Source organism: Perca flavescens, chromosome 6 (assembly GCF_004354835.1).
Source record: "Perca flavescens isolate YP-PL-M2 chromosome 6, PFLA_1.0, whole genome shotgun sequence".
NCBI lineage: Eukaryota > Metazoa > Chordata > Actinopteri > Perciformes > Percidae > Perca > Perca flavescens.
This window is the reverse complement of record NC_041336.1, coordinates 12,175,391-12,186,449: the sequence shown is the minus strand read 5'-3', so window position 1 is coordinate 12,186,449 and position 11,059 is coordinate 12,175,391.

The following is an 11,059-nucleotide window of genomic DNA, read 5'->3' as shown; positions in this document are numbered from 1 at the left end:
TGTTGCTATTGTGTTTAGAGTGAACTTCTGCCAGAGAGCTTGTAGTATTTATGCTGTGGCAGCTGCTTCTGCAGTGGGGAAACTCCAGTGATGTCACTCTGTAAGCGGAGACAGTGCAGAAGGCAGCAGCAGCAGAGAGACCTGGGCCATGGAGAGAAACGAGCCACGGCTGGGAGTGGAAAGAAAAGTCATAGAATTTTTAGTGGAGTTTCACCAGAGCGCAACGGGAGTTGCGGTTTTAGGATGGGAAAGTGGTTGGTATCTACTTTTGGGTTGTGAAAAATTACACTGTGTGTGTGTGTGTGTGTGTGTGTGTGTGTGTGTGTGTGTGTGTGTGTGTGTGTGTGTGTGTGTGTGTGTGTGTCCTCCAAGACCAATTCCTATAGCCTAGCCTATAGGCGATTTTTTGCATTTTAATTAAGGTATTTTGATCCTAAATTAGTGCAAATTCTGCCACTGAAACCTTACAACACAACTGATGTAAGTTCAGCTTTAAAACAACTAATTAGCCTTCCATGACTAAAAGTAGTGTCCTCAATGGGCTGTGTTTTCCACACACACACACACACACACACACACACACACACACACACACACACACACACACACACACACACACACACACACACACACAGAAATACTTTACAAATACTGAGACAGACACAAAGTCATAAACACATATTGAGTTCATTACTGACTTGAGCCACCCACAGAATGTAAGTTCTGTGTGTAACTGCTGAGGTTTACACAAACATCAGCTCACACAAACATTCAGAGGTCAGACCAGATGTTTTAAAATACCACAAGAATGTGTGGATTGTGTAAACAATTCACCTGTTGATCATCTAGAATTGTAACACTTTAGTTTAACATTTACAAGATGGTAACACATTGTAATGTAGTTGTTAGAAGATACAAGGACACTGAAGTGTCTAATAACTATAACTTCTCTTATGAATATTTTACATTTGTACTTTCTATACTGTCATTGATTACCTGTTCATACTGTACATCAGCCTTGAAAGGAGAAGTTATAGTTGTTAATAAATACATTAATTAAGACATACATCTGATAACTACATTTTAGTGTGTTCTATGCTAAATAGGAGTGTTAAAGTTAACTTTTACTAATTTTAATCTTTATCTTTACAGTATTAGTATAGGTTCAGCAGTCAGAAATGCATTGATAAATACCAGAACTGTAAAACCAATGATAGCCATCTGCTTGACGTTTATAAAGCACTTATTTTAAGTCATGTAAAGTCCCGGTGAGATTAAGATCTAACTTTCACAAGAGATGTTAAAATATTTATAATGACATAAAGTGAACAATACAACAAGAAAACTGAAAACAAAAGATACACATTAAAAGATATTCTGAAACAAAGGCATAAGTAATAGATTATCAGATATATAAATAACTAGATATTTCCTAAAATGCCCCAGGAGTACCATATTGTGTTTTTTAGAGACATAATGACATCGTCGTATAAAAACACATTTCATTTTTTTTTAAATCTAATCTCAAAAGAGAAAACGGTGTTGAAGCAAAACTTGGCAACTCTCGTCTTTCTGTTTCAGAACTGAGAGATGATGCAACTAAACAAAACTGTTTTTTAAACTTCCCCTCATTGCCCGCTGTCTCTGCCTTGGTTTCCCCATTTTAATTTTCAAACTTACTTTTTGTGTTTGAGACTTAATGTGAAAGTATGCTTGAAATGCCTGTTTTTATTTCCCAGTGCTTTTTTTGTTTTGGCAATGCTTTTGGATTTCTTTCACTTTCCCTTTGTGCTTTAATGATTGTCCCTGTTTGTTTGCTAAGGCCTCAGATTGGCTTTGAGTGAATTGTGTGTTGGTGTATCTTGAAAAACCTGTCAGTGTGTGTGTGTGTGTGTGTGTGTGTGTGTGTGTGTGTGTGTGTGTTTCCTCCTGCTTTGAAATCGGAGCTGAAACCTCACCTCTGTGTCGGCCTCTCTCATTCCAACATGCAAATGCAAACCGACCACAAGATGTTGCAGGATATCGTCGTCATCATCATCATATGCACCCACATGACACACACACACACAAACAAAAACAAATAGGTACACTGAGTTTTTTACAGTTCCTTCTGTTCACTCACCCACCACTTCTCGATTATTCATAAAAAGAATCACCAAATGAAGTTCATGGTTATCATATCCGGTGACCTCAGACTGTAAGCTTATACACAAGCTACATTCCCAATTTAATTCTTTCATAATGACTAATAAAGGATTTACAGAAGACATACTGTAAGTCATCTATATGTAAAAAGTAAAGTGGTAATCAGAACTGTAACACAACACACATCTACAAACTACAATTTAGTTAGAAGAATTAAACTGGCTTTTTTGTCATCCCATAAAAAACTTCACAGCAGTGTTGGAGATTGTTTTTGCACATAAATGCATATTATTTAAGCATTTTCTGGGCCTCTGAACAGAATTACATATTTTAGGAGAGTACGTCTTTAATCCTTAGAAACATTTTAGGGTCTGAATTTTTTTTTAGAACAGTATATTGTATCTTGGATTGATAACAGAAGGAATTGGGTTAAAATGATTCGTATCTCTGTAACAGTATACTGGCTGGCTGCAAAAAAACCTTGCAGTCTTAAACAATGGATAGACATGTTAAAGGATATATATGCAATGGAAAGACTGACATTTTCCCTGACATTTTACCCTACCCAGGAAATGGGAGAAATGGATCACTTTTACTGCAAACAATGAGGACGCTGTAATATCTGGATCAGGATAAATCAAAGGACAATATAGACACAAAGTCAGCAGACCAAGAACTGTATACCCCACTCAGTTCCCATGCTTTACTGAGGGTTCTCTCTCTTTCTTTTGTAAAACATACAAAAATTGTTGTGAATAAAAAGTGACATAATAACCATAGTATATGTCTGAATGTGTTCTGCCATCACCACCTCTTTCCCTAATTTCTATCATGCTGTACACGAATGTCTCCCAGCTGACAAAAACACACAATTTCCCAGTTAGAGGTCATCTGTAATATGTAACTTCCAAACTCCCACACGATTCCCCCAAGAGACAAATACCTCTTTTCATGAAGCCGAGGGAATATAAAACTGGTAACTAAACCTCCCCAGTTCGAGACCTCATATCTCGGTGCCCTTTTCCTTTCTCTGCTCTGTGACTGAATCATTATCAGTCCCCTCCTAATCATTTAGTGACATATTCCCCACATGTAACTCCCTCTGCAATATCTGGAACACTGGAACAAAATCCCTCCTTTGTTCTTTGCTAATTTTTACTTAAAAATAACATGAAATCATGAAATCCCAGGATTGTGCGGTCATCACGCAGTGGAGCTTAACCACAATGCAGATTACATCAGGGCAGGAAGGAAAGTATGGCGGAAAGAAAAGCGGAAGGAGGATTAGGGGGCCAAGGACGGAGGCAGTAGAGGAAGGAAACTGTTGTAGCACAATCACAGGTGCCAGATTTTTAAAGAAACAAAAAATCCACATCAAGAAGATTTTGGTTTCCTTGTCATCATTCCCTCTTCAGTGTTGCAGTGTGTGGGCTCAGGGGAGTGTTTGATGTGTAAGGGAATAAACTGGGTCAAAATGAGGTTTTACCACCAATGCAAGGTGGCTTTCGCTGCCACTAGACTGTATAGTCTGGTGGCCTACAAACTTTTGCTATGCCTCCAAGAAGTTACGCTTACCTACTATTAGGTGTTTCACCTAAATGTTTTCCTTCTGTATCTGTCCCTTATTTAAAAACCAATAGATTAGATTGGGTGCTTATCAGAATCTGGGATCATACATTACATATTAGCCATAATTTTACAGGGTAAAAAAACAATTTACAGTAACTAAATAATAAGAAATACATGTATTGGGTTTAATGTCAGAAAACGTCTTTGAAATAAATAAATAACACGTGGAGATTAGAAAGTTGTTGTACACAATGTGTGTGTGAGCATATGTTATTGAATGTGTGTGTGTGTGTGTGTGTGTGTGTGTGTGTGTGTGTGTGTGTAGAACACAGCACATTGAGGACATTACTTTTAGTCATAGAAGGCTAATTAGTTGTTTTAAAGCTGAATTTACATTAGTTGTGTTGTAAGGTTTCAGTGACAGAATTTGCACTAATTTAGGATCAAAATACCTTAGTTAAAACACAACAAATTACCGCTAGGCTATAGGAATTTGTCTTGTAGGAATTAAGGCTTTTACTATCACCATACATCAAAACCCAGACAAAGATCGTTTTCTTAAAGGATAATTATGGTTTATTACAATTTGGTAGTATACTCATTTTTATAGTTTTTCTTATTTTATTGTATTTTTGGGGTCAAGGAACATGGAAACATCTCTCTAAATAAGTCAGGCTGGGCAGGAATTTTAAGTATGACAAATACGAGAAAAAAAACAGGATAGTCAAACTTTTTCAGAAACAAAATTAAGGCAAATGGTAAATTTATGACCCTGATAAAATCTGTCAACATCCATCACAGACTTCCTGCCATGACTTTTACGGTGCTTGCTGGCGGTATGCACACAGTTTTTCAATGAGGGATTGATAGCCATTGTGGGGGCTTTCACTTTCAATTGAACCTCCACATAAAGTGGTTGAAATAATCTGACTAATCTGTTGGTTTGTTTGCAATATGCCTGATCATTTTACCCCGTTTGACTTTGTGTGGTGATATCGCCTAGAGCCCAGATCTCAACTTTGGTGAGTAAAATGTTACCAAAAGAGAAACAATGACCAAAAAGAGATGCCTAATAAAAATGTTAGGGCATTTAAGCCTACATTGATTTTAATAAGCTATTTATTTTTGCTAGTTGGAGGCAGTGCAGCAAGCTGTAAACACAGCTGTGACATATTAGCACAAAGTTGTTGTGGGGAACGTGATAGCCAGCCTCTTTAACGTTACACATAGTGTTTCTGTCCCTCTGATACAGGTACATCCAAAATTAATTGTCTTTTTAGCTCTGATGTTAACACAGCCAAGTCCTAAAGGAAAATGTTTGGCTCTTTAGCTGCTGAACACTCAGCTGTGTTCATCAACTGGCAGCTAACGCTGTCTGGCCGCTATGTAGATTAGTGGGTTAGCCACAGCAAACGGGACTGTTGGACGTTATTTTATATTACCTAAACATATATTTTCTGCTTTTACTCAAAACTAGAAAAAATTGGGAGTTATTATGCTCCCAAAAATCCTGCAAAATGACTTTTGTAGGGTGAGATCTACCAGGACCTTGTAAATTGACCCAATACGCCATCATAAACTTAAAGGTACTCTTAGCGATGTCACGCGTTTTTTAGTCTAGGACATTTTTTGTCACATACAGCAAACATCCCCTCGCTATCCGCGACCTGCCAGCCCCCTATACACACTGTAAAAAATGCGATCTCTGTAGACAGCCTAGGGTCCACACACGCCAACAAAAACAAAAGTGGTCCAACCTGGACCATGCAAACATACACAAACCGTGTTCCAGTGTTCAGCCAATAACGGACAAGAAGGATTTTGGGGGGTGAGGGGGGGTTAGTGCGCTGAAGCACAGAAGGGAGGGAACGGGAGGAGGAGGGAGGAGCGAGCTAGTCTTCGTTTTGTTTGAAAATACTTTGAACGTCAACAAGAAGTAACGTCACCCAACATCGTTTAGAGCACCTTTAACTCTCGTAATGCGCAGTGGCATTTCCCTAATTTCAATGTGCACTGCAGCTACTGGTGATGTTTTAAATGTACCACTACAAATTCGTAGAGCCTGAGCCTGTTGCACATAAGAATTTTAAGATTGGTCTCTGCCGCAGATACATACAGTAAGCTATGCAACCATAATCTAGTACTGCTGCTCTCATAAGCACCCTATATTTCATTATGATGCCCTATTCGCTCCCCAATCTTGTCCTGACAAACATCTTAGCATAGTATTGATCTTTTTGCATTAATTGATCACCTTATTAATATTTTGACACCAGGTAAGCTTTTCATCCAATCAAACCCCAAGAAACCGAACCACTGTGAACTGTTCGATTGCTTGTCCATATATGGGTACTGATACATGCTGTTTAGCAAAGAATATGACTTGTGACTTTTCAATTGACAGTTTAAATCCCCATTTATTTGTCAATTTTTCCACTTTGTCTATTGCAGCTTGCATTTTGTTTTTTGAAATACTCTAGGTTTTGACCCCTAACCCAAGGAGCCCCGTCATCAGCAAAAAGGGATTTTCATTATGTCCAACCTGTTCTAAAATGTCATTGATCATTATATTAAATAATAATGGACTGCATGTACACTACCCTGTGATTTTTGAGTCCAAGCCTCACATTCTTGACACAAATAACGTTACCAATAAATTTCCCCTGGCTGTGTGGGACAGTTTCAGTTAAATCTGGACAAATGTAAGACTGCACTTACACAGTTTGACATACAAGTTAGTACTGTTAATGGCAGTAGTTCCATTTTCTACTGAATACCTATTGGTATATTCTGTACCCACTCTTACTTCTAATGTTCTCCCAAACATGAAATCTAACACCCAGTTGTACAGTTTACCATTTACACCCAAATTACTTAGTTTAATGAGTTTAATGCTCTTTCCACAGCATGCCATATTCTTTTTGGACAGAAGAAATTACAGCAACCACCATTTCCCTATTAGTTTGAGCTTTCCTAATTTCTAAATACAAGACAGGATATTGATGCTCTTCCTTTAGGAAATCCACTTTGATAATTTAAAAAAAGGTCCTTACGCTCTAAAAAAGTAGTTAATGTTTTCGTAACCATCCGTTCCATAGTCTCTCCTAACTGTGATCTTAATGAAATGGGTCTATAACTTTATAACTTCATGTATTTGATGAATCTTGCTTTACTTCCTGCCCTGTGTTTTCCAGCCTCTGTGATTGTTTGCCCTGCCCTGATGTGTTCCACCTGTTCTTCAGCCCTCATGTCACCTGTCCCTCGTTTTACCCTTGTTACCTTGTGTATTTAGTCTTTGTGCTTTCTTTGGTTCTTGTCGGTTCATCGTCCTCCCTCCCTGTCGTTCCCTCCGTCCCTTCTTCTTGGTGGTTTCTTCCCTTTTATGTCTTCTGGGTTTTTCTAGTGGTTTTTGGATTTTGGTTTATCTTCATTGTGCCTGCCTGCCTTCCTTGGGACATAAGTTGTAAGTCTTTTGTTAATAAAATCCACTACTCTGCATTTTTGAGTCCAAGCCTCACATTCTTGACACAAATAACGTTACCAATAAATTTCCCCTGGCTGTGTGGGACAGTTTCAGTTAAATCTGGATGAATTTAAGACTGCACTTACACAGTTTGACATACAAGTTAGTACTATTAATGGCAGAGTTTACTATCTTTGACATTTGGAGGGCTGCAGAGCATGCAAACTCTTTCTCGGTTTCACATCTATTGCTGGCCTTTTAGCAGAAGTTGCTGATGGAAGTGCCTTGCTAAGGGCATCCCAATAGTGCTTTGGAGGGAAGCGGTCGGAAAGTATGGTTTATAGATGTACCTGTTTCTGGGGATTCAAATGTCACATTCCAGTCCTAGGTCCACTTCTCTGATTTTTTGGGTATATATTCCTGCATTTCATAGATTTCTAATAAGTCTATTTCTCCTACACATGTTGCCTTGTTGATCTTTGTGGCCAGAAAGTTTGAACTTTGTTGCAGCAAAGTAACAGCAACGTTTGTTGCTTTTGTAAATTATGCAGTAGCTGAAATGAACTTTATCCACATTCCCTCCTGCTTCATCAGGCTGGAAACTGAAAAATTACAGCTTGATTCTAAAATAAAAAAAACACCTTTTTCCCACTAGCCGAGCTATTGGTATTTATTCTTAGACTCCATCACATGATAAACAGTTGGTTCAACATGAGCCCTCACATGTGACTAAAGATGCAATTTTAAAAAAGCAAAAAGATATGTACAGAAAACCACATACTGGAATTCAGGAAGTAGCCTTAGTTGTGACGTGAAGTCAGATGACATCGTCACTGACAAGACAAAGGAAGTGATGACAAATGCTCCCACCCTCCCCCCCCTCTTTATTTTCTAGTATTGCAGTCATATTAAGTAAACAAATTATATTAGCTGCAATAATAAAATGCTACTTACACGTTAATGTGTGTGTAATTATAAAAACATAATTACACACTACACAAATACACAAATACACTTGTAGGCTACATTTAAAAAATATATATATTTCTGTTCTGAAGATGTAAATTAGCCCCGGGCTATAATCTTGCATATTTACCATAGACTGTATATTATTAATTTTAATTAATTATTAATAATATACAGTCTATGATATTTACCTAGTAAACACTGTCCCTATTTTAAATAAATAAATCTCAAATCTTATGTAAAATTCTGGATATAAAATGAATTGTAATGGAGTATTTTTAAAATATTGCTACTTTTACTTAAGTAACAGATCTCAGTATGTTTTCTACCCCTGCTTAAGCTTAATAGAAAATATTTAATAACAATTAACACTAACTTGCGAAGGAAACTTTGTGGACATAGAAGTGCTTTAACTTGTTTGCTTATCTTGTCACCACATCTCTTTTTTCATTTTGTGTTTCTTTGACTAAAACAGACACATGTGAACAAGAACATGTCTGTTCCTCTGTGAAACCCAAAATGTCGACAGAGCCTCGGCTTAAAGCCCACCCAAATGACAAGCCTGACAAACAATGACTACAGAGCTACAAAGGCACAAGTTAACAAAAGAACAAGTATTGTGGAGAATGTGTGAGGAAGTCAGCAGCCTAGGCGATATCTGTTGAAGGTGATGTCATGCTCCCTACTTTCTCTAAATCTTGATGTGATCAAAGTGGCACACATGTCCACAGGTTGTGTAAACACTGATAGGGTGAAGGGCAAGTGTAGGCCTCACGCAAAAGGAATGTTTGCCAGGTCATATAAAGTGAAATCAGTCCTATTTATTAAGTATTGGCAACAAAGTAGTTAAACCACACAGTAATTCAAGCACATTAACTTCTGAGATATTAAGTCAGCTCCTGTGCTGCATGCATATGTGTGTTCTTGGGTACATCCGGTCTTCATGAACTTCCGTCTTTGTGAGAATTTATTTAAATTCTTGGGCCCATCTCCTCCATCAAACCCTCTCGGTCCCGAGCTTGGAGAAGGAAGTGACATCTGAAATTGTGTATGCCAGAGACGATATAATCAGATTACAATGATGACGATCCCACGCTACTTCACGATGTCATCAAAGTCCTGCGTCTAATACTTTGATTCAGAGACCCCTAGTGGCGATTTTCCACCATGGGTCCTGGTGTTGGAGATGGGTCCCAGCGCCAGAGGGGGCCCGAGCCTGGAGCTCTGCAACGGCATACTATTAATTCGTTTTTGGCTGGTAAAGTATCTCGACAACTACAAGATAGATTGCCATGAAACTGTATGTACCATTTATCGTTCACAGTGGATGAATCCTACTGACTTTGTTGATCCCCTGAATCCTCATGTAGCGCCTCCATGAAGTTGATTTGTGGTTTTCAGTTAAATGTCTTGACAACTTTAGAGGAATTGCTGTTACTTTTGGTCCAGCCATTCATGTCCCCCTCAGGATGAATTGTAATAACTTTGGTGATCCCATAAATCAAAATTTGAAATGTCCAACTATGGATTATGACCACTTAGCTTACCTGACATTTCCATCAGCCCCAGATTGCACTTTGAGTTTAGTGCTAATCAAAAAATTTGTTAGCATGTTAACATGCTAAACTAAGACGGTGAACATAGTAAACATAATACCTGCTATACATTAGCATAGCTGTGTCCGAAATCACTTCCTTGTTCACACGTTTATATATAATACACACTCAACAGTTTACTATATTCTGAGCAGTAAATTGAGAGTTGAGACACTATAGATGTACAATGCTTTTTTTATTCCATTGTGGAATTTGTGAGGGCTGTATATGTATATATCAGGTAAATTTGCACACTCCTTATTTGGACACACAGATAAAATGGCGGACAGTGCATATAGTGCAAATAAGTACATACTGTAAGTAAAACATTTGATCAATTTACTGGCATAGCTGTGGCTCAGGTGTCCCTTCTCAATTTGAAGGTTGGTGGTTCAATCCCTGGCCCTGCAGTCCCATGTTGAAGTGTCCTTGGGCAAGACACTGAACCCCGAATTGCTCCCGATGCTGCGCTATCTGTGTGTGAATGTTTATCTGATGAGCAGGTGGCACCTTGTGTGGCAGCCTCTGCAATAATATATGAATGTGATTGAATGGTGCCTGTAGTCAGTAAAAGCGCTTTGAGTAGTCGTTAAGATTAGAAAAGCACTATATAAATACAGCCCATTTACATTAAAATAATCAACAATAGCACTTAAATGGGCTCTGTTTATGAGTCTTCCTTTTCGCTGGATTGATTATTGTTCAGGTCAGCAAATGAATTGCATCAAGAAATTAAAATCCACTAATAAACAGATTGTCTGTTTATTAGTGGATTTTAATTTCTTGATGATGATCCCACCATTATGGTTGTGGTTCATTTGTTGCAGGGACATATACCATAGGGACACATCAACATCTTAATTAGTGTATAATTCAAGGACCGCAGTGTCATGGTCAGAGAGAAAAATACATATTTATGTATGACTAGACATTCATTACATGAGAGGGACCAAGCTGCCTCGAAGGAGTCTGATCAGAGGGCGTTTCGAGTTCAACGTCTGTGGATGTGTTGTAAAGGGGAAGTGGTATGACTAATGTTGCACCAAATATATGGCTTCCTGTTCTGCACATGTTGCTCCTGCTCGCTCAATGCAAAGCCTTTATAAAGTTGTACAGTGTACACAGTGTTAGCCTCAGAGCAATACGATGAGGTTTTTTAACAATGCTTTCGAGGTTTCTCAGGCATTTGGGGTATGTCTTTGTGATTTGTGTTAAGTTTTAAATTAATCGATGACTATATGATGAAATAAAGGTACGTTTGTGACAGATTTGATACACATTACATACAGTATTTCATGTCACCTCTTATTCAGAGGAAGCT